The following is a 26,204-nucleotide window of genomic DNA, read 5'->3' as shown; positions in this document are numbered from 1 at the left end:
AGCATAAGAATGAGTCTAAAACTTTCTTTATTTTCCCTTTTTCGTTCATGAATAATTTGATAATTATTTCAACACCTTTTAAAAATCACACAATTTTATATAAATAGACAAAAAATTAATCAATAAACAAATAATGTTACAAAAGAGTGATTATCTAAACTAATTAAAAACACTGTTGATCTGGTTAATAAAATAGATGGGATAATCAGATTTAAATAAGAATACTCAGTTTATATGGAACAAAGTATAATAAGGCATACAATTAAATTACTGAATGCAAGATTTTTCGTTACTATATTTAGAAATATGAAGTTTAATAAAAAATGACTAATTTAGATTTTTTTTTATAAATAATAACTAAAACATTGTAAAGAAACTATGTACTGTATTTTTTTTATTTATATTATGATTGTTTTGAACTAGAATCACACATTCTACACAAACATAAAAATAAACACAAGTTATTACACACAAACTAATACTAAAACTGATAATCCCCTTTATTACTGGTTTCTTCTAAATAACCATTGGTTCAATAGCTAATGCAAAAAGCATTGGTGAGAGGGTGCACTCTCGTCAAGTACCTCGGTCTAATCTAAATTATTTAGAGATTGTGTTTGTAATGTTGACAGAGGCTTCTGAACTAATATAAAGTAGTTTAATCCATACAGATAAATTGGGACCAAACCTGAACTTGTGCATTGTAGAATGTCAATAGATAATCCCACTTGATTAAGTCTTTTTCTGCATCCAAAGACAATAAGTTTTTTGCTATGCCAGAATTTGTGGGCAAGAATATTATTTTAAACAGCCAATGAAGATTCAAGGCTGAATGTCTGCATTTAATAAATTTGTTTTGGTCTTGTGATATCACTGAGGGTAGCAACTTCTCAATCCTTCAGTCTAGCAATTTTGCCCATTGGTTCAACATTTGGGGTAAATTATGCTTTCTTTAAATTCCATAAATAGTTTAATAATGAAGGATCTAATGATGGGTGCCAAGATGTCAGTTGTGATTCGAGAATGTAGGGCATAGTGATAGAGGCTCCAAAATAGAAAAGTATAATGAGAGATGACAATGGTATTGTACTTGATGATTTGATAGTGGGCAAGAAAACTGAAAAAAAGGGAAATGGCAGGTTGTTACATTTACAAAAATGTATTTACTTTATATTACATCACATATATTGTTTATGTTCCAGTTTTGAACATAACTCGATCATGTTTAATTGATTTAATCTTGTGGGATGTACAACATACAAATTGAAGTCATTTAAGTAGAAGTCAAAATATTTATATTTAGTCCTCACCGGAAATTAATGCACACAAAGCAGATTAATCTTTAGCAGAGGATGGATAACCTGACTGTAAAGTCATGTGACTTTCAAAGCAGCAACGGGTTGTGGGTTTGAGTTTTTGTCGATGGTTAAGAGCAAAAGGTTAGTGAAATAAAAGTTCAAATACACACACACAAAGACAAATTCAGACATTCATTTAAAACACTTAATCACACTGACAAACATTACTTCATTTTGCATTTTTTCCTTGTATTCCCCTTAAATGTTTTATCAAACTATGCTCACTAACTAACGTCATAAGTCAGTAAAGGTACTATTAAATTGTCTTGATTTACTTGTTTAGTACAGGTATGTTTACAGGTACTTGTGGAAAAAAAAAAGTTCTGACTTTCATTACGTGTCAACTACTTTCTGCATTGCTGTACTAATATACTAATTTAGTGCATTAAGCATAATTAAATTATAAAATAAATAAATTATAAAATATTACTAATAAGATTAAAATGTTGTTAACATATTCCAATAGAGAGAAAAATGATAGTAAACAAAAAGGGTACAGGTGGACTAGCTGTACAAAATTGTAATAATAAATCTGGTACAAATTGCAAACACAATTACTCAACCAATTTGTTGCACTTTACACAGTTTGGCTCCTGTATTTAGAATTCTCATTTCATGTTTTAAAGTTTGTTGGAATCAATATTTTTAGCTCTTGTTCCACTTCCCCTGTAGAAGTACAGACATAGAATTGATCATTAATCATTATTTTCAGTGTAGCTGTGAACAGAAGACTATAGCTGATTTCAGCTCTTTGTAGGCACTGTTTAATGCAGTAGAATAAGCCCCATTTTGCAGTTGTGACAGGAGAGATTTCTAGGAATGTATGGCTTCAGATATTTTCTAATGTAATTTGCTCCTCTCTGAGATGGACTATCAAGTTTTCTTCATCCTGTAGTTTATTGAATCTAACTAATAAACGTTTAGGCTTTGAGGGATGCAGATCTCACAGATGATAAGCAGTTCAGATCTTAGTGTTGTTTTTAAAGTTCTTTTCCAAAATTTACAAACTTCACTGGATTGGGACTTTGAGGGTTTCTGAGTAGTCATTTGATCCTGATATTTTCCCTGTGGTTTCTATCATCAGATACCACAAGTTTATTACAAAGGCTGGTCTCGTCTGTTTGCATGACATAGATACCTAACACAGTGGTCCACTGACAGCAGTGTTTATTTCCTTTTTTAGGTGTGTTTGCATATAATGTATGTAGCATCTAGCCTATGTCCATCTATCTGTCGGTCACTTCTCAGGAAACAACTTGGGCTCAAGTGAACCAGTTTTGTTGAGCTGTGGCACACTTATTCTTCAAAAAATTTGTCAAGTTAATTCAGTTGTTGTTGAGATATCTCAAACAGATTGGACTGTACAAACTTTTAAAATTTCAAAATATCACATTGAAAAGCATTGGCGAATTTGCAAACTCATCCATCTTAAAATAGAGAAACATTCTGTTGCAACTTCAACTATGAATTAGTTTGCTATATCAATTTACCTTGAGAACCTTTACTTGAATTTGTATATCTTGTATATTTGGTCTTTTAATCATCTGTCAGCTGCTGTGCCCTTCTCCTGCTGCTTTAGGTAAGTTAAGTAAAACAGTTACTTCTCTGGAAATAAATGAAAGGGGAAGGAAACTGTGTAAGCATATATAAGACTGAATTAATTAAACAATATTATCTTAATGTAAAGTACCAATGTTATAAACATGCAACTAAATGGTGTTTGAACTAATTATAAAAAATGGGAAATGTGCAGCTGCCTTTAATAATACAAGCCTAGGGCGGGTTTAAAAATGAACAGTGGTTTCAGGAGATGGGCGTTTCAGTGGCTTAAGCCCCAATCTTTGAGTCTATCGTGTCATTGTGTACTATTTGTGTTCCTGATACAGTATACAATAATTCAATTCCTTTCCAAGTTCTTACTTACTTATATCATTTTAATGAATTGCTGTTTTTAACTAATATTAATAGCTGTATAGGGTACTTGTTTGAGTTCCTTTTCTTCTTTAATAGGGAAATATTGATACTGATTTTTACTCTAATATTGGTAATTTTGGTATTAATAGCTATTTTTCAATTGTCAATTACTGAATACTACTCTATTGGGCATACTTTCAAAAATATTATGTTTAAGAAAACTAAACAATAATTACTCACAGACCCTCCAACAATAGCACACATCAATCAATGCCATTTTCACATTACTTGAATTGCAGTCTGTTGTGTATGAAAGCTATTGAGCCACCACAAACATATTTATGAATAATAAGAATAAGAAGGAATAAATATTATACAAAAAAGAGATAAATAATTTATACTTACATTAGACAGATATGTAATTGAGAGAAATAGAGTCCTTAATACAGAACAATAAGCAGGCAACAATTAGAAGATCTAAGGTTATGACTTGGAATGTAGGGGGACAGGTGGTCTAAGATATAGGAAGGAGTAAGATTATTTAAATTTTTATACACCATTATTAGAATTTTAAAGTCAATCCTAAAGAACACAGGTATTCAATGTAACAATGCTAAAACTGGTGAGATGTGCTTGGATTTTCTTTTTCTGATTACGTTTTTTGTTGCTGCATTCTAAACTAACCAACTGATGTTTTACTTAAGTAGGCAAGTCATGATTGCATTACAGTAAGTTAGCTGACTAACAACAAAAGCATAAACTAATTTCTCAGCAACATTATAAAAGGTTTAACTTTTGCAATGTTCCTTAAATGGAAAAATGACATCCTAGTAATATGGTTAATATGTGATTTAAAGTTTAGGTCAGAGTCCAAGATAATACTACTAGATAATAATCCCCATGACATTTAAAGCTAATGGGAGAATTTATTTCCAGTGCTCTCACTATTTCCATTTTTATTGATTACTAAAATTAAAAAAATTGAAATGATCAAACTTTAATATAAGTTATCTTAGTCAGCGAATGCATTTGAAAATTTATACTTACATGGGCAGCTCTTTGGACCTCATATTTAGAGTTCACAATGACATCTTCCAAATACAAATTCCATGCTTGGAATTTCCAAACCCTTTACCTGCTTAATTGTTAATGAAATAATGAGGGTATGAGGGATCTGCTCCCACCTGGCTATGGAACAGCTTGTCAGTCAAATGTCCATGAATTAAAATGACTGTGATTCCAAAGTGGCTCATACAACATTTTGGGTAAACTGCTAAAATTAAAACTGAAAGTCTACATTTCAATCACATAATAATTGCTTTATTTCAGGTTTTATTTATTTTATTTTACTTTATTTCACTTTTGAATATAACTGGCAGAAGCAATATTTGACTGTATCAGCCATTGCCCTAAAAGTAGATAATGTGATTTTTTTTAATAGCCATAGTTTGAATAAATGATGGTTCGTCATGCTAATGTACTTCAAAAATTCAAAGCTATAAAATAATTTAATTTAACAAATGTAACACAAGTAGTAAAGAAAGTTCATATGTAGCATCATTTTTATTACTATAGTAGCCTAGTGATTTTGTTTAAATGATGGCATGACCCTTTATGTCTTTGCTTATTCTGGCAACATTCTGGCTTAGTACTGGTTATGTATTTATAAAAAAAAACACTAGGTGGCAGCTGGAACATACAGTAGCTGTTTTTCAGCATTATGCCAAATAACCCCCTTCATAATGTAAACGATGAAACAGTCATCTTTATTTGTGCCAGTTATTTTATAGGTTTTGTAAAAATAAGAGACAGGGCAATTGTAGGGGGCCAGGGTTCAATCAGGCACCCAATTTAATCATAGTGAAAATAATGAAAAAAGGAAAGGAAAGTCCAACAACATCACTGGGTGTGTACCGCACATTTCGAGGCTATTCTAGCTGGTTCTTTTCAGGTTCAAGGTCCTCAATTGTGAATTTCTTTCATCTGAAATATGACCTTTCAGAGGTGGGTTTAACAGTGATTGCCAACTCCCCGTGCTTACATTTCCTATATAGGTTCTGGGGTTGAAGATTTGGGACCTACAGTTGAAACCCAGATGTAAAATCTGAAGTTGACATTCTTTAGTCTACAAGTGAAAAAGAAGTAATATTAGTGTCCACAATGTCTGAGATACTTGAGGCGGAAGTGTTGCCATATCAGGCACTCATAGATTCTCCCTATGCACACAGCTGTGACAGTTTATATGGTCATTATTGTCACATGTACAGACTATGGTGAAATTCTTACTTGCATGTGCAAATCAACATGCAATTTAAACATCAGGTATTAAATATATGGCTATATTTGTATACTAGCTTGCTCTATCCATGATAAATCATGGACTATTTCTCTATACTGTGAAATGATTTCAATTCTTAATGCAAATTTTGAAAGATTTTTTTGGATCATTGAGTCAAATGTGATTTGTGTTTGAAATTTTTCATTATTCACTCTCCATTATGATCATTTTGAATGCTAATGTAATGTTTCACTGGCCTTTTGTTTGTGGTGATTCATTTGTAGTTTTGTTCAATTTTATTTATTATTTTTGCATTAAGTTAAGCATCTTTGTCAGTTTTACTTTTTGCTTAATACTTAAGACTAACCACTGTGCTGCTTTGGCAATACATTTTCTTAGACATAAGTGCCAAGTTTTGAAATTAATTACTGGTGCATCTTAATAATAACCCACATAAGCATGGAGTTGATATAACACAGCCTACCGCATTCTTTCTCCCAAATTTTTACGTCTTCTTACAGTAACTAGCACTTTAGTGGACTGCATCCTTGAATTCATTTTTGTCTGTATTTTGGATTTTCTGCATTATAATTTGGGTCTACCTGAGTTGTAAATGACTGTAGTGATAAAAATGCACGACATACTTAGTTACACAACATGACAATGTTTTTTATTTTCTTTGCTCTGCTAATTTCTTTTTTGTTCACTGCAATAATCTCTTCTTAGCTAAATATCACGATTTAATTATTCCTGCAGTGGGTACAGGAAATAAAATATGTAAACGATGTTTTTAAGTAAAACGATTTTACTTACTTTAGTTATAAATGCATTAAAAAGCAAAAAATAACTTTTTCTTTAACCACAATTTTATATGTTACTAAATCAAATTGTGGGGTGCACATAAATTCATTGATTCAAACAATTTTTGAAACTTGTTTAGCTTGGTGGGTAATTACGATGTTGTTTTTTTATATTTTATGATTAAAGCAACCATTCTATTAGTTGATTGAATTAATCATTTTTCATGAATGGAACGCTTCTTTAAAAGTATTACATAATATATCTTCTTTGCAGAATTATTTGAATGCTAAAAAGAATTATATTTTGGTCTCCATTTTTCTGGCTCTTATGGGATTAGCGCTCGGTTGCTGCAAAAAAAAAAATATCAAGCTTTCAGCCATACTTCTTCAACGTGATCATCAAGGCTACTCTTTCACAAGAGTAAACAAGTTGGCATGCATATTTACCCACTCCACTCAATGGAAGAGACAAGTGGGGGCAATCCGATGCGTCTCTCACTTGTATGCTCCTATATGACACCTATATTCTCTCTCCTTTATTGCTATGTGTGTGTTAATTGGACTCGCATAACCATTAATTACAGAGAAATTTGTTACATAATTGCATCGGTTTTCACAGATTATTGTATTGTCATCGATATTGAATTTTAAGAAATTTGCATCACCAAATGTGGGTTTAAAATCAGTTGCAAGATTTGACCTAGACAAACAAATGGACAGAGGAGTCAAGTTAAACAAAATCGTTTAAAAATCACCCCCTTCTGGTGATTCTGGTTATTTTTTTTTTTTCTGAATTTTTGATAATATATTTTTCACTTGACTATTATAAATTGCATTGAGTAGCTGGAAAAATATATTTTTTGTGTGTGTCTTCATTTCATTCTGAAAAGCAACAAAATGTGAATATTTTGAATGGGGGGAATTCTTTTCTATACCCACTGTATGCCACGGTGTTGCAACTAAGAGTAGTACAGAAGATTAAAGAACATGGGTTCCCAAACCTTTTGAAGTCAAGGCCCCCCAAAATGTGCCAATTGTTCAGGGCTCCCAACTAATGTTGTAAACTTGGGCATAAACTTGGATCTTGGTTTCTGCTAATAGAGGTCACACAAGTTGATTGTAAATAATAACAGATCCATTAATCAAAGCAAATGTATTTAAATGTCATGTGATATCTCTACACTGCAAAAAATGCATATGCAAAAACTAAACAAAAAAAAACTTAAAGTGGGAGTTGATTTGTTTTTATTTAGCAAAAAAAAATCTGGAGGAAGCAACTTTTTTCTTAAAGTAAGCTGAATAATCATAAATACAAATGTTTTGATAAGTCAATAATTCTTACATAAGGAAAATAAGATTTAATGTCATGATAGAATTACTTTTCCACTTGAAATTGTTTTTGGTCTTAAATTGTTAAGTAAACTCTTACAAGGCACAACTAAAGGTGATATTTATTTACCCTGACATTGCATTTGTGAATTTTAACAAGGGATTATTAAGAGGTTTTTGTGTGGATCAGTGCTTTTTTCATTAATGCATAACCCAAATATCATGTCATGTCATTTCCTAACCCGTTTAATCCAGACCAGGGTAGCAGGGCTACTGGAGCCTATCTTAACTAACATAGAGCACGAGGCAGGAACAAATCCTGGCACAGGGAACTAGTCCATCACGGGGCGAACATACATAAGGGCCAATGTAGTGTCACAAATTCACCTGACCTGCAAGTCTTTGAACAATGGGAGGAAACTAGAGCTCCGGGAGGAAACCCATGCAAACATAGGGAGAATATGCAAACTTCCTGAAGGGAGGACCGGGGACACAAACCTTGGTCTCCTTACTGTAAGGCAGCAGTACTACCACTGGGCCACCATACTGGTTCTATAGCTTATAGTTTGTAACCTTTTCGAATTACTTTTAGATTGACAGTATGGAATAAAAACCAGCCTAAAATTTCAATATTTTACATTTACAGAAAACCTTCAGCTGCATATGAATCCAGATTTAAAGCATGAGAAAAGTAACTAATAAGTTACTGTCAAAAAAAAAAAAAAATCACAAATGGTTCAAAGTCAATATAAGAGCTGTGCCTGCTTCATTGCCTGCACAGTTCTGCATCCTGATTCAACATGTTCCTGTATTTATTTTTTAAGGAAGGGCAAAGTTTTTGAAAACCAGAAAATAATTCTGAAAATAATGATACAGCAAACAATTTTACCCAAACTAAAAATATTGTAAAATTGATTGACCAGACCTGAGACAGGGGAAGAAAGAAAGAAACTGACTGTTGAGGTGAGAAAGATAGCACTCACCTACTAAGATGCTGTATTTCACAAGAATCAACCTGTCTTGGTGCATCTTTCCCTGCCCTGGATTGGTTTAAAGAGGAATGGAATGAGAGGGAGTTGTTACCTCAGAAGGGAGTTGTTACCTCAGACCCCACAGGTAGAAACTGTCACAGACAGTGGACATGGAAGAGGAGAACAAGATTGGGTGACTGACACAGGAATGGAGACTTTTTACAGGAGGGCTGTGTGGCGAAGCAATAAAAATGGAATACAGCCTAGCATAGAGCATTTGATTTGGCCGTTCATGACAGCTACTCATATACTACATTGACTAGGAACTACAGCTCTTGTCTATAAGTACATTAATATAGGACTACTTTCAAGCAACAATTGCAGAACTTTTTCAGTTATCTTTATTTAAAAACTACGTGATGCAAATTTGAAACAACCTCCAGAACTGGAACTGATTTTTTTAAGACCACCAACCTTGCTAGGTGTATTTCAGCCTCCTGTTTGAAAACTATTGAACTAGAAGACAGGTGTTGTCTGTCCCATGAGATTGGTGGGTTGGATGACTATTCTGTGGTACGCTTAGGTGTAGTATGATATTATAACAGTAAAATTTAAATTTTAACCTCAATTACCATATGTGTGCTAGTCAGCTTCTTCTGCAATCTATACTAATAAAAGGCAAAGCCCTCACTGACTGACTGACTCACTCACTGACTCATCACAAATTCTCCAACTTCCCATGTAGGTAGAAAGCTGAAATTTGGCAGGCTCATTCCTTACAGCTTACTTGCAAAAGTTAAGCAGGTTTCATTTCGAAATTCTACACGTAACGGTCGACAACGTCCGCCATGTTGAACTTTCTTATTTATGGCCCCATCTTCATGAAATTTGGAAGGCAGCTTCCCTGGGCTAACCGAAACCGATGTATGTACTTATTTCGGTGGTATGACGCCACTGTCGGCCGCCATATTGAATTTTCCAAACGTCACTAATTCTACAACTTTCCATGTAGGTAGAAGGCTGAAATTTGGCAGGCCCATTCCTTACAGCTTACTTACAAAAGTTAAGCAGGTTTCATTTCGAAATTCTACTTGTAACGGTCATAACGGTCAACAACATCCGCCATATTGAACTTTCTTATTCATGGCCCCATCTTCATGAAATTTAGTAGGCGGCTTCCCTGCACTAACCGAAACCAATGTCCATACTTATTTCGGTGGTATGACGCCACTGTCAGCCGCCATATTGAACTTTCCAACGTCATTAATTCTCCAACTTCCTGTGTAGGTAGAAGGCTGAAATTTGGTATTTATTTCAGTGGTATGATGCCACTGTCGGCCACCATATTGAACTTTTAACGGAAACCGATGTACATACTTATTTCGTTGGTATGACACCACTGTCGGCCGCCATATTGAACTTTCCAACGTCACTAATTCTCCAACTTCCCGTGTAGGTAGAAGGCTGAAATTTGGCAGGCTCATTCCTTACAGCTTACTTACAAAAGTTAAGCAGGTTTCATTTTTCGAAATTCTACGCGTAATGGTCATAACGGTCAACAATGTCCGCCATGTTGAACTTTCTTATTTATGGCCCCATCTTCATGAAATTTGGTAGGCGACTTCCCCGCGCTAAACGAAACCAATGTACATACTTATTTCGGTGGTATGACGCCACTGTCAGCCGCCATATTGAACTTTTCAACGTCATTAATTCTCCAACTTCCTGTGTAGGTAGAAGGCTGAAATTTGGTACTTATTTCGGTGGTATGATGCCACTGTCGGCCGCCATATTGAACTTTTAATGGAAACCGATGTACGTACTTATTTCGTTGGTATGTCACCACTGTTGGCCGCCATATTGAACTTTCCAACGTCACTAATTCTCCAACTTCCCGTGTAGATATAAAGCGGAAATTTGGCAGGCTCATTCCTTACAGCTTACTTACAAATGTTAAGCAGGTTTCATTTCGAAATTCTATGCTTAATGGTCATAACGGTCAAACAAAGTCCGCCATGTTGAACTTTCTTATCTATGGCCCGATCTTCTCGAAATTTGGTAGGCAGCTTCCCTGTACTAACCGAAACCAATGTACGTACAGTAATCCCTCCTCGATCGCGGGGGTTGCGTTCCAGAACTCCCCGTGATAGGTGAAAATCCACGAAGTAGAGACCATATGTTTGTATGGTTATTTTTATATATTTTAAGCTCTTAGAAACTCTCCCACACTGTTTTGTAAATATTCTACGCACAGTTGTACAGTAAACCCTCGTTTTTAGAGGTTGATCCGCTCCAGCCACATAAATGGATTTCCAAGAAGTAGGATTCTTTATTTATAAATCTAATATTTTCGCAGTTAGAGCATTGAAAACCTGTTTACGACCTTCTAAATACGTATTTTAACATTATTGGAGCCCTCTAGACATGAAGTAACACCCTTTAGTCAAAGGTTTAAACTGTGCTCCATGACAAGACAGAGATGACAGTTCTTTCTCACAATTAAAAGAATGCAGACATATCTTCCTCTTCAAGGTGCGCCGTCAGGAGCAGAGAATGTCAGAGAGAGAGTATAGTAAACAATCAAAAATCAATAGGGCTGGGGCGCTTTTAAGTATGCAAGCACCGCGATAAATGAAGGGATCAATGTGAAGGTAGCCTTTCAGCATTTTTTTACAGGCGCGTCCGTATCTTCTAAGCAAACAGCGACTGTGCAAACAGCCCCTCTGCTCACACCCCCTCCGCCAGAAGCAGATAATGGGGCCAATCATACGTCTCCCTGATGGTATTGCATGATGGATAAGTATCTGCCTGTATTTCTCACAAAGAGTGAGACAGAGAAAAGCAAACAATGAAAAATCAATACGGGCTGTTAGAGCTTTTCAGTGTGCGAAGCAGCGCGCGGGAAGCATATCGTATATCATTGAGGAGTTTTATTTAATATAGCAGAATACCCGCGCTTCGAAGCGGAGAAGTAGTGTGTTAAAGAAGGTACGAAAAAGATAAGGAAAAATTTTAAAAATAACGTAACATGGTTGTTAATGTAATTGTTTTGTCATTGATATGAGTGTTGTTCTCATATCTATCTATGTATCTATATATATATATCTATCTATCTCTATCTATATATATATTATATATATATATATATATATATATATATATATATATATATGTTGTTCTCATATCTATCTATATATATATATCTATCTATCTATATATATATATATATACCCGCGCTTGGCAGCGGAGAAGTAGTGTGTTAAAGAAGGAAAGAGAAAGAAAAGGAAACATTTTGAAAATAACGTAACATGATTGTCAATGTAATTGTTTTGTCACTGTTATGAGTGTCGCTGTGATATATATATATATATATAGCAAAATACCAGCTTCACAGCGATGTCATGTGTTAAAGAAGTTATGAAAAGAAAAGGAAACATTTTAAAAATAATGTAACATGATTGTCAAAGTAATTGTTTTGTGTATTTGGCGGCAGCGTCACGAAGTTGTTTTCGGCAGCTGCATCAGAAAATGTACCACGACGTCTGACACGCCTCCTTTTTACTGTTTTCTCACAGCTTGGATTGCTGCTGTCATATATATACACACACACACACACACACACACATACATATATATATATATATATATACATACATATATACACATACATACTGTATCTTCATATCTACATATCTATATACATATCTACATATACACATATATACATACATACCTATCTACATCATATATACACACACATACATACACACACAAATTATATATATGTGTGTATGTATGTATGTATGTATGTATGTATGTGTGTGTGTGTGTATATATATATATATATATATACACATACATATACTTGTGTGTATGTTTGTATGTGTCTATATGTGTGTGTATAGGTTTGGTCACTGAGTGCAAGGGAAAAATAATAAATTATAGTCTATAAGTTATTAAACAGTAAAACATTAACGTTTTAAGAAGTACAGGTACATTGAAATTACATTTTCTATGTGAACGTTCAAATTTGTGCCTCTGGTAATGTGCCTTACCGGCATTTAAAGAAAATTAGTTTTGTGTCCTCGCCTTTTGGGGACAGTCGCGGTGGGTCTTGTGTAGACTGGTGAGACGTCCGCGCCATTAATCGGCTGTGATGGCACTGTCAGTCCTCCACTCGTGTGCGTGTCTTCATAATTCGAGGTGAGGACCTGATAATCGTATACGTGCAAAAGAAAGTGTGAATCGCCTTAATATTATTTTGCCGTGGTGTAGAAAAGGGGTCCCGTGTTTGCACTTGTTTGGGCTATAGCGCAGGGGGAGGATGAAAACAATTAAAAGTGCTCACTTTGACTTAAGGCAGAAGCGCCTCAAGGCCGTCAGCGTCTCAAAGGCCGGCACAGCTATGCACGCGCGCTGGCTGCTCGACTTTTGCTGGGCAGGAGACCCCAGTTTTTGCAGACACGTTCATGATATCAAAAGTCTCAGCGCTCTTTGGAGGTCATTCATATATATATATAGCAAAATACCCGCCTGCAGCGGAGAAGTAGTGTGTTAAAGAAGTAATGAAAAAGAAAAGGAAACATTTTAATAATAACGTAACATGATTGACATTGTCATGAGTGTTGCTGTCATATATATGCCTGTCTAAATAAGTCACCCTCGCTTTGCTCTTACTTTTTTACCATTCATTTAATCATGGCTAGTGGTGGAAAAATTATAAAATGGAAGGAGGATGGCTTTACCAAAACAATTATTGATGGCGAATCGATTATTCTTAAAGCTTGAATTGGTGATCTGTTTTTCTGTGTTAACCTCATATTTTTTCATACTTCTTCTCAAACTAAGGTGGTGCGAGGGTAAAATGAATCGGGATGCGCTGATCAATGTAATCGGTGTACCAGGAATTCATGCATTGACAAAAGCTCCCTTTGCTTGTAATGCAAAGTGTGATTAAATGCATTATTTTTTAACGCGTTATGGAGCACATGCATCGAAGCTTCTCAGCTGTGCTTGTGCTAAGAAAAGGAAAGATTTTAAAAATAACGTAACACGATTGTCAATGTGACCTTTTGTAAGTAGTGCCTGGAGGATTCAGTGTGTAGAAACTCTAGAGACAGCATGTGTATTAACTTGTGGATTTTTCTGTGAGTATTTGGTGGCAGTCTGACGAAGTTGCTTCGGAAGACGGCGTTAGCATGAGCTCAGCTCAGAGCGAAATGAGGTGGGAGGGAGATGATGACGTGACTCCCCCCGCCTTAACTGTCAATCCCCACAAACACAGTCTCGGAATTTGCATAAGCACACCCCTTCACCTACAATTTTAACTTAGTTACAAAGTGATCAAAACTCTCGTTTATATCCTCGTCCTCTCATTAAACTTGTATCCCGCATTACCTGTGGGCATGTGAAACGCCAGCGGTAGCCTGTCTATGAACTTAATTTAAAGTTTAGGTTTACACCTTGCTTTCTTTCCGAGGTAGCAGCACTCATGAATATGGTAGTATATGCCACTCGCTCGCTTCTTATTGTTTCGCTGCCTTCTCAAGTATATAATGCATGTTTTCTTAAGCGCTTTTTGGAGGTCTTCCTGGTTTTCTACGCACTGCGTTGACAGTCAGTTCACGTGATTACGTGGGAGGCGTGATGATGTCACACGAAACTCCGCCCCCCACGTCATTTCAGCTCAACTCTATTACAGTTAATGGAGAAAATACCTTCCAGTTATGACCATTAGGCGTAGAATTTCGAAATGAAACCTGCCCAACTTTTGTAAGTAAGCTGTAAGGAATGAGCCTGCCAAATTTCAGCCTTCTACCTACACGGGAAGTTGGAGAATTAGTGATGAGTCAGTGAGTGAGTAAGTGAGTGAGTGAGTGAGTGAGTGAGGGCTTTGCCTTTTATTAGTATATATATATATATATATATATATATATATATATATATATATATATATATATATATATATATATATATAGATAGATAGATAGATAGATAGATAGATATATATATATAATGTGTGTGTGTATGTATGTACAGTATGTATGTGTATATATAGAGAGAGAGACATAGATATAGATATATAGATATATATATAGATATTAGATATATATATAGATATAGATATATATATACTGTATATATAATGTGTGTGTATGTATGTATGTGTATATAAATATATATGACAGCAACACTCATAACAGTGACAAAACAATTACATTGACAATCATGTTATGTTATTTTCAAAATGTTTCCTTTAATTTTTCATTACTTCTTTAACACACTACTTCTCCGCTGCGAAGCGTGGGTATTTTGCTATTTTTAATAAATTTGCAAAATCCTCAAGTAAACCTTTTTCACGTTGTCATTATGGGGTATTGTGTGTAGAATTCTGAGGAAAAAAATGAATTTAATCCATTTTGGAATAAGGCTGTAACAAAACAAAATGTAGAAAAAGTGACGCGCTGTGAATACTTTCCGGATGCACTGTATGCCAGCATGCTCAAGTCTGTCTAGCTTTTTATCAGCTAGCACCTTCATACCAAATGGTATGGTACCAAATGGTAATGATCTGCTCCTTTTAAACTTATGAAGTTCATCTGGCTTCACTCAAGTCATAGCTTAAACACCTTTCACTGTCCCCTGTTAATTGTTAAACACATCTTGAAAGCACTGCAACCAAACACCAACTTCTCTGATTTTCTGCAAGACTCACATTTTTAATTTGTTTCAAATTCATACAGAGCTTCTGTAGTCCTTTCTAGCCATGTAACACTGGTCCCGCATCCTGTCACAGTTATCAGCGGCAGACAAATTTCTTGCACATTACATACAGTATGTGACAGTGTAACAGGGTATTGGATCCAAAATTGGGATATATTTCTCAGTATATGTTTTCACCTTTTGAAGTATTTGCTTGCTGTATTAGCAAATGTGCAAATACCTGTTCATATATTTTTTTATACATTTTGATAATGGAAGCTCTCTTATCAATTTCCCTAGATTATTATTTTCATTTACTACAAAATCTGCCTGAAAAAATTGCTTGTTGTTGAATCTTATTAATTGTGCAGAAAACAGACCTAGTTCAAGTTCTTCACTTTGCACATATTTAGTTTCTGTAGTCTGCTGTTTGTTACTATTTGCCTTTACACTCAGCTAAGGCAGTTCCTTGTTACATCTCCCATTTATTTTTTAACAGTGCTCAGTAAAAGCAAACAGTCAATTGTCACTGCAGCATAATATCAAACATAGTCTTGTTTTTTTTACCACAACATAGACGTTTCATACAAAGTCCTTAGTGTGACCTGATCTTTTAACCATTTTCAGCAACAGCAGCAATGCATTTGTTGTATAGCCCAAAATTACACAAGGAATACCTCAATGGGATTTAACAGGAATTTTTTTGACATTCCCCAGCCTTGACCCTCTAAGAAGACAAGAAAAAACTTCCAAAATAAACCTTGTAGGGGAAAAATTGGAAGAAATCTTAGGAAGGGCAATTCAGAGAGAGATCCCCTACCAGGTAGGGTGGGCGTGCAATGGGCATCAAAACAGAATACAAGTAATGCTCTTTCCATCCTATTCTCTAGATGACCCGTCTATAATTTTCACCTCAGAAATATAATACAATAGTGCAAACTACTTTGCTCTTTTACAGCTCTTCTCACAAAATGCAGGCACAGAGCCCTGCGGCAACTCTCAAGGCAAAATTAAATAATAGATTATACCACTCACTAATTACAGAACTGTCATATACAAGCATGCAGATTTGTTGAAATACATTAAAAACAAAGTAGAAACTAATTAAGATAAGTGAAAAATAACAATATCTGTCCATCACCTATTTTTAGAATCACTGCCAAATTGTCAAAAAGGAGTTAGATAAGCCAGACACAGTCAGAGTCCTGGAGATCTCGGCCAACAAGCCACCTCTCACCTATTGGCTATTCTAGAGCTGAGTCAGTGTTAGACTAGCTAATCTGATGAAAGGAACGTTCTACCCGAAGGTTCCAGTGCTCCTTTATCTGAGATGACTTTTCCATAGGCAGGCAAACAACTTGGCAGTAGAACAGTGGCACATAAGGATACCGACAAGAGAAACAGAATAGGGGAGGGTTAGTAACAGTTCATAAGTATCATATTAGTTATAATTCAGTAGTCTAAATCAGCAGTTCTTCTCATGGTATGGTAAACAAAAGTAGTAAGTCTTCAGCCTGGATGTAAAGTCTAAAGGGGCCCCCTCATATATTGTTGTAGCAGAAGTTCTACCACTTTTTTTTCTTACAACATCATGTTCTGTACACCATGGAAAGGTATGTGTTTCAGCTGTATCTGTGATTTGGAGGTCTATGGGGGTAAGTCATGTAACCATTTTGAATCTCAATTGATTGTCTGAGGGTGTTGTGTCATCTTCACTGTTCGCCCCATAGGTTATGTCTTGTCTTATTATACCCTGTCATCCTCCTAGAAACATCCTTAGGTGTTTTTGCTTCCTTCTTAGGATGGTCCAGTTTGAGTGTGTTTGATCTGTTGTGCACTTGTTTTATCAATGTTCTAAGCATCCACTATTATATATTTTGACATCTCAGTCTGGACTCTAATTGGAGATCGAGAAGAGGAAGAGAGTGAGGGCAGAGCCAAGGATCAAATGCTGGAAGTTGAAAAAGAAGATATAGTAAGGGTGACAGCAAGAAGGGTGCTTGGTATGACATCTGGATGGAGGAAGGAGGAAAAGGAAACTTGGTGACGGAATGGAGAAGTACAGGAGGATATACAGAGGAAGAGGATGGCAAAGAAGTGGGATAGTCAGAGAGATGCAGAAAGTAGACAAGTGTACAAGGAGATAAGGCGCAAGGTGAAAAGACAGGTGACAAAGGCTAAAGAAAAAGTGTATGATGAGTTGTATGAGAGGTTGTACACTAAGAAGGGAGGACCTGTACCGACTGACTACACAGAGGGACAGAGCTGGGAAAGATGTGCAGCAGGTTAGGGTAATAAAGGATAAAGATGGAAATGTACTCACAAGCGAGAAGAGTGTGTTGAGCAGATGGAAAGAGTACTTTGAGAGGCTTATGAATGAAGAGAACAAGAGAGAGAAGAGGTTGGATGACGTGGAGATAGTGAATCAGGAAGTGCAATGGATTAGCAAGGAGGATGTAAGGACAGCTATGAAGAGGATGAAGAATGAAAAATCCATTGGTCCAGATGACATACCTGTGGAAGCATGGAGGTGTTTAGGAGAGATTGCAGTGGAGTTTTTAAGCAGATTGTTTAATGGAATCTTGGAAAGTGAGAGGATGCCTGAGGAGAGGAGAAGAAGTGTACTGGTGCCGATATTTAAGAATAAGGGTGATGTGTAGGACTGTAGTAACTACAGGAGGATTAAATTGATGAGCCACAGCATGAAGTTATGGGAAAGTTAAGTGAAAGCTAGGTTAAGAAGTGAGGTGATGATTAATGAGCAGCAGTATTGTTTCATGCCAAGAAAGAGCACCACAGATGTGATGTTTGCTCTGAGGGTGTTGATGGAGAAGTATAGAGAAGGGCAGAATGAGTTGCATTGCATCTTTGTGGACCTGGAGAAAGCATATGACAGGGTGCCTCGAGAGGAGTTATGGTATTGTATGAGGAAGTCAGGAGTGGTAGAGAAGTATGTAAGAGTTGTACAGGATATGAACGAGGGAAGTGTGACTGTGGTGAGGTCTGCGGTAGGGGTGATGGATGCATTCAAGGTGGAGATGGGATTACATCAGGGATCGGCTCTGAGCCCTTTCTAATTTGTAATGGTGATGGACAGGTTGACAGATGAGATTAGACAGGAGTCTCCTTGGACTATAATGTTTGCTGATAAAATTGTGATCTGTAGCAATAGTAGGGAGCAGGTTGAAGAGACCCTGGAGAGGTGGAGATATTTTCTAGAGAGGAGAGGAATGAAGGTCAGTAGGAACAAGACAGAATACATGTGTGTAAATGAGAGGGAGGTCAGTGGAATGGTGAGGATGGAAGGAGTAGAGTTGGAGAAGGTGAATGAGTTTAAATACTTGGAATCAACAGAAGTAATGGGGATTGTGAAAGAGAGGTGAAAAAGAGAGTGATGGCAGGGTGGAATGGTTGGAGAAGAGTGTCAGGAGTGATATGTGACAGACGGGTATCAGAAACAGTGAAAGGGAAAGTCTACAGGACGGTAGTGAGATCAGCTATGTTATATGGGTTGGAGACGGTGGCACTGACTAGAAAGCAGGAGACAGAGCTGGAGGTGGCAGAGTTAAATATGCTAAGATTTGCATTGGGTGTGACGAGGATGGGCATGATTAGAAATGAATACATTAGAGGGTCAGCTCAGGTTGGACAGTTGGGAGACAAAGTCAGAGAGGTGAGATTGCATTGGTTTGGACATGTGCAGAGGAGAGATGCTGAGTATATTGGGAGATGGATGCTAAGGATAGAGCTGCCAGGCAAGAGAAAAAGAGGAAGGCCTAAGAAAAGGTTTATGGATGTCGTGAGAGAGGACATGCATGTGGTGGGTGTAACAGAACAAGATGCAGAGGACAGAAAGATATGGAAGAAGATGATCCGCTGTCGCAACCCCTAATGGGGGGTCTCACTCTTTTTCCTTCCTGCAGGATCTCTTGTACCTCTATGGTAACAATAAGCTTGTCTAAGTTGATTGTCTTTCACTGCTTGGTCTTTGTTTATCACAACTGACTGTAGCAGACTCCTGCTTCTCCTCATGAATCTCTGTGCTGGACTGGCATTGAACCCTTGCAAGGGAGGGTTGTTGTGTTTTAAAACAGAAAGAAGGTTCTGTGTTTGTTTAGTTTCATTTTGCCATCAGCTGTTTTGTAGTTTTGCAAACAGATTGTGCTTTATAATTGAGTTGGAGGTAAGTGGGTGACGATGTCAGATGCTCCAGGTCCCAGTATGTTTGAATTCCTGGGAGCAAAAACTGTGGTCCATTATCAGTCACTATGGCATCTGGGTTGCCATAGCTTTCCGGGGCCAGACGTGATTCTCAAACAAGAATAAACATATGAAGACAACCCCTTAAAAAGTTTGTAGTGAATAGTGGCAAATCTGCCGCTGCAAGGGCTATACCCATGGGGCTTCTTAATAACACATCCATAATGAAGCTTAATGATTAATTTGTACATTGCAACAAACGATAGTGGGAGACACACACAGACCACTGCAACTTCTTTGCTACATGCATTTCTGTCTGCTACAATATTTTTCTGTCATTTTTACTATTGCATCACCACATGAGATAACAGCTGATAGTGTTTATATGAGGTTTGTAGTCTATCTATACATATACTATTTGTTAAAATGCTGCAGCTATATTCTGACATTACACAGTAATGCTAAATTCCATTAGTTACTTGTTTACATGTGCTGTCAGAAGCTGTGCTTTACTGGTATTGTTAGGCAGATTTGTTGATTGCAGATGTTTTGAGTACAGTAATATGCATTTTCTATTGCTCTTTGTTATCAGTTTTCGTAACTGCAGTTCTTTTGACAGGGTGTGACAAACCGCTTACTTCGAATCTATGTTTTGCAGTTCATGTTTATATGGCTGCCAGCTCTTTTAAACTTTCATTGACATCTACACTATCATCGTAATGGTGAACAACAGAGAGCACACACAGCACCCTTGACTATGTATCATTTACTTTTACCACTCATCCATTGATTATCTTTGAATGCCAATGTATGTTCTGATGTTATAGAAAGGTTTTTCATTTGCAACAGGTTATATTTATTTTTAACATGTGCAATGTACTCTATCCACATGCAACACACATTTATATGTTGACCCAGGGTCATTTTAGGAGACTTTTTTTACTATAGACAGCTTATTGTAATCAGGAGCTTGCTCTCAGCTGAACCAGGTTAACGAGAGCACCACTGCCACCACTTTGAGAATCACCTTAATGAGGAATTGGATGGGTTTAAAAATGTAACACTCAGTGAGACGTTTAATTGTTACCATTCATGTATATATTATATATCTGGGTTATCAAGACAATGTTTGCCATGACGTGAGAATGAGCTTTTAGCTTGTAAAGAGTAGTAATTGGTCTATCATCTCCAAGGTAGTCAATTTTCCAGTAAGCACTAAATGTAAATAGGTCTCTTCTGACTTTTGTCCAAGGTATTCGTGCAATTTTACATTGATACATTGTTCTTTTCACCTGCCATGTGTCTAAAACCATGCAGATTGCACAGTTTCCTATGTAGGTCTTTAGGACTTTGTGCAAACCAGACCAGTACACACATTCTCTCACTCAATGAAGACAACCTTTAATACTTCGGTGTGATGGGTGAATTCTCTCCATATTTCCTGATGACAGGCCATGTGAAATTACTGTTTACCCACCTCTCAGTATTACACCATGTTCTAAACTAAGCTCAAGCTGCAATGAAAAAATGGCCTTCACTAGTGATCTTTCCCTTGGTGTATGATCTGTTTCAGTGACTTTTGCATTTTGTCTTTCTCTGTTTCTGCAAGGATTTTCTGCATCCTTTTCCCAGATATTGGTAAATCCAAATGTTTTTTACTCAATTTCAGTTTCAACCGATCCTTCTGTTGCACATTTATGTAAGTAACCTAAACTGAGTGTGCCTTCTACATGCAAATGTCAACCTGGAACATCTGTAACATTTATATTTCTGCAGTCTCAGCAGCATTCTCTGAAGTCTCCTTGGTGCACCTAGCAGTGGCTTCTTCATCATGATTTCCTAAGGTTTGTGGTCAGATTAGACTTCCACTTTCTGTCATAAATGTATTGATGGAATTTCTCTGTACAAAACAAGATGGCTAGATAGTCTTTTTCTATTTGAGCATAGCATCTCTCATTGGCTGTGCTCTGCTTCTATAGACTATAGGTTGACCTGCCTGGATGAGTTCTGCTCCTAACCCTGTCTCTGATGAGTCACACAGCAGAATGAAGTCTTCCTCTGGATTATAACACTTTAGATCAGCGTTTCTCAACTTTTAAGTATTTGAGACCCGAGTTTTCATAACAGTTTTAATCGCGCCCCCCCTAACGTTTTTTTGAAATGTAGATGCATATTTTATTATACCTACTTAACTTTTATCGACATTTATCTAACTCTATATTGTTCTAGTATCAGAATGTAGTTTAAGTTAATTTGTTTTGGTTTCAACAGATGTTTTTTTCATATTTTTGATTCTTGTTTTCTTTTTTTCACATCTTTGCGCCCCCCTTTTTGTTACTTCGCACCCCCCTAGAGGGTCCCACCCCACAGGTTGAGAACCACTGCTTTAGATATAATATTTTATAAATGCCTTGCACATCAGTCCTTTCCAAAACTAGATCTTTCTGTGTTAGTTGTTTTAAGACCTCACAAATATCAGATGGTTGCTCAGAGAATTTGGACAAGTAGCTAACCATTTGTTCAAATTTATGTAGCTCTTTTGTGCCAGATGGCCTTGAATTTTCACAGTATGTATTTTTAAGTCTTCAGACATTAGCCTATGTCCAATGTAAGGAGCTTCTTGGCCTTTTCTTAGCTTGAATTTCTGTGTGTTTAGCTTATTTTTATGCTCTATGCACCACTCTAGAAGCTGTTTTAACTTGTCATCATGCTCTGTCACAGCTAGTTTATCATTCCCACGAATGACTAGGATATCATCTGCAATGGTACACACACCTGCTAGACCATCTAGTGCTTGGTTTAGCTGGTGCAGGAACACTTCCAGTACAGAGTTTATACCCATAGGCATCCATAACCATCTATGCCAACCAAAAGGTTTGTCAAGTAGGTTGAATATTCCGTCACTTTCATGTGCCAGAACCTATTCTTCATGTAAAACACAGTAAAAACACTAGCTTTGGCCAGATCTGGTAGCACAGATTACATTGTTGGAAGAGGAAATTTGTTGCTTCTAGTGTTCTATTGAGAGGCCTTGAATCATATGCTGAGCAGGTCCCTTTTTCCATTCATATTGTTTCCCACAAAATATACAGTTTTTAATCTTTATCTCGATACTTTTTATTGTATCAATAGTGCACTGAGGATATGTCCATAAAGAGAATTGATGAAATATATTAAAGATTCCTAGGTAACCATCGTAATATAATATGTATTTTATGCATTTATGTATTGATTATGTAAATACTTCAAATCAATAACACACTAGCAGATTCAAGTTCTGTAACTAGCCTCATCATTTGTTGTGGATAGAGAGCCAAAGCTGAATCGTGCAGATACTGCAAATGGCTTACATTTTGACCTGACGCCTAACTACAATAAAATAATATGAAACCATTCTGAACAAAATTTATTGACTTGCCTTGCATTTGTGGTTTATTTCTCATAATTTGCTTTGAAACAGATAACAGATATAACCTACTAGTTGGGACTGCACTTTTAATAATGGAGGGACTGTCACCATTGAACATCAAATCACAAATCACATCAATTCCCAAACAAACTCCCAGGAAGTTAGTCTAACTTTGCAGTAGTTGTGCCCATCAGAGAACAGCCTCTACTTTAAAAAGTAAAGAGAGAGAGCAAAAAGGTCTAGGACATGTTAGGAAGAAATGGGTTATTTCAGGAGAGGACAGAAGAAAAACATACCCAAACAAAGAGGAAAATGCACACAAAAAATATACCCAGGGATGTGGAAGAATGCAGAAAACAAAGGAATCCTTAGAAAGGCCTATAGCAAAATATCTGTGGGGGTGAGATAGGGCAATGTAGAAATTTTAAGTGGAATTATGATAATTTGGGCTTTTAGAAACAGATGTAATGTTCTTAAAAATCAGGTCTCAGTTAAGAGGACCAGACAGTAGAAGATCACATTTGCAGACTAATTGGAAATGCAATATCTTAGAGTCAACTTTGTACATTTTACAGAGACAGGCAGAAGTGGAAAGAGTACTAAAAACTCTACTCAAGTAGAAATATTTTTACTTAGACAAAAATGTACTTAACTAAATGCAAATTACATGGAAACTACTCAAGTAAAAGTAAAAAAGTACAATCTGACAAAATGACTCAAGTTAAAGCACAATTTAATTGCCAAAAAAAACCTAAATTGGTAAATATCCTCAACTATACATGTTGAACTTTAGAGAGCATACACAGAATATGCATAGCAACAGAGTAGATTTTATTTATCAAAAGTCATATTCATTAAATTTATATGCATACACATACTTACAACTAGAAAAGAGTGTTTTGTATAAGGCAATTAAATTTCAAAGTCTAATTATTATGTACATTCCTAGCAAAGGTGTAGTAAACAATTGTTCAGAATTATCCCTAATATACTGTACAGTAAGTTAACAATGTAGTCTGTAGGTATCAATTAAAAACCATCATTTCAGACAGAAGAGACAGTGGAAATAAATTTTGCAAATAAAGTTTTACAATAGGAGACAAAAGAAATTAAAGCAGTTATCTACATCTAAACAGCAAGAGGCTTTTTAATCTTATTGACATTAGACAAGTAGAATCAGTACAGCACAGATTATACAAACAAGTTTGAAAAACTGAGATTAATGTGGTCTGGCCACATTCCATCAGATGCACGAAAGTACTGTAAAAGAAAAACAAATGTTTAATCATTTTGAGCAGAAATGTTCTCAAACAAAAAGGGCTGTTAACTATTGCTAATATGAAGTGCATGTCTACAGGTCCTGTTTATTTTGTCAGTTATTACTAAAAATGTGCTTTGACAAATACAACACTGTGTGTTTGCTGCTGATTATGTGTAATGTCAAAATAAATTTGCTTTTAAGACAATACAGCTGTTGTATTTGCTAAGTGCACCTCACTTATGTATTACGCACTGAAGGGAAGCATTTTTTAAAAATGGTGCTGCCTGCTACTGTGTCTTATCCTTTCAGACAACTGGACACTAATTCAACCACAACAATACTTGGCTACAGTGGCAGAGTTATAGGTCATAGGGTTTATGCACAGACCTTGTTGGCACCTTTTATAAAAAAAAATGATAATTTAATAGTTAAGTTACTGGCAGCAGAGCTGTTATTCAATAAACCTTATGAAAGGTTTCAAAGCATAAACAACTATATATTTTGAAGAAAATATTTGGGTCCAATTTTAATGATTTACACATTTGAATTGTATGACACATTTCCATCACACTGAATCAAGTAATCTTAAAATAAGTTTTCTTTTCTCAGATTTTTACAGTTTAAATGATTTAGATACTAAAGTTTTAGAAAAACAGTTATATAAAACATAATACCTTAGAAAGATAGGCTGTACTTAATGTGATTTGTTTTTGTTAACTTAAAGGTTCAAATATATTAATGTTATTTCTGCTTCAGGATTTAAATAAATATTCCATCCATTTTGTAAGATTTACATGTTTCAGTTGTTTGACAAATATTTATTAAAAATGCATTGTATAATCCTAAAATGTTTATTTTTCTCTGATTTATTTAATTGAAATTCCAGATATGTACTTTTAGGAAAATACATTAAAAATATATATTATTGAATATATCAATTGTGCTTGTGGAAGAAATTTAACAGACACTCCCCACGTGGTGTCCCGTATAGGCAGTAAACACAGGCAGGAAAAAGTGTCAGTCGTTATTCTTTATTATCGAAGTCTTGCAAGAGGCAACACAACATATCTTATTAGCAAGTGTTACAAAGGTAAGGAGTTTCCTCTACACTATATTTATACAATTCATTTATTAGATCAAAATTCCAAGGAATTCATTACACAATCAGAAAACCTTTAACATGATTAGATACACCCAGTTGCTGATGGGACCTGACAAACATTGATACCTTAAATAACCACAATTAACCCAGTCCACTAGGTTGATTGACAGTCCTGTCAGTTTTGGGAGTATGTGACTTTTTAAATGCAACCCTGAGATTTTGCTCCTTTTCCTTGTTCCCATGGTTTGTTAAACAAGGGTCTAATTTTTTATAATCCAGCGGGGTTCATAGACAGGAAGCTTAGCCTAAGCATTACAATACAAGAATGATTATGCCTTCTATATGACCTTCCCTTTAGCTTTTATATATGTTTTTTCCGATTATGCCACTAAAATGCATTTATCATAGCGAATAATAAAATAACAGTTTCAGCCTTTAAGCATAAGCTCAGAAGATAAACTAAGAAAACTCAAGCAGCAACTCAGCAGTTAATAAAGTTGGTCTTCTTTTAACAATTACCTGGTCACCTGCTAGGTGCATTTCGAACCTGGGTACAAAGTGTTTAGCTCTGTTTCCAAATTTAAAAAAATGTTGTGATCCCTTGGACGACAGTGCAGGACAAGGGATTTATCTTTATGTAAATATAGGATAGTCACATATGCAAAACTCACTATTTTAAGTTAAATCAACTTAATTCAGCTGTGTATGGTGAAAATGGGCATACTATGTTTTGAATATTAAAAAACTGATAATTTTGAGTAAGATGTTATCCATCCATCCATTATCCAACCCGCTATATCTTAACCACAGGGTCATGGGGGTCTGCTGCAGCTAATCCCAGCCAACACAGGGCGCAAGTCAGGAAACAAACCCTGGGCAG

General features: G+C 35.9%; 1 protein-coding gene across 5 annotated transcripts in view; it reads left to right on the top strand.

The window, feature by feature from the left end:
- Nucleotides 1-26,204, top strand: part of shank1 (SH3 and multiple ankyrin repeat domains 1) — a 670,907-nt gene that overhangs the window by 372,100 nt on the left and 272,603 nt on the right. The window lies entirely within an intron of this gene.

This window comes from Polypterus senegalus, chromosome 13 (genome assembly GCF_016835505.1).
Source record: "Polypterus senegalus isolate Bchr_013 chromosome 13, ASM1683550v1, whole genome shotgun sequence".
In the NCBI taxonomy this organism is placed as follows: Eukaryota; Metazoa; Chordata; class Cladistia; order Polypteriformes; family Polypteridae; genus Polypterus; species Polypterus senegalus.
Note: the sequence above shows the minus strand (reverse complement) of the source record. Positions and strands in the feature narration are given on the sequence as shown.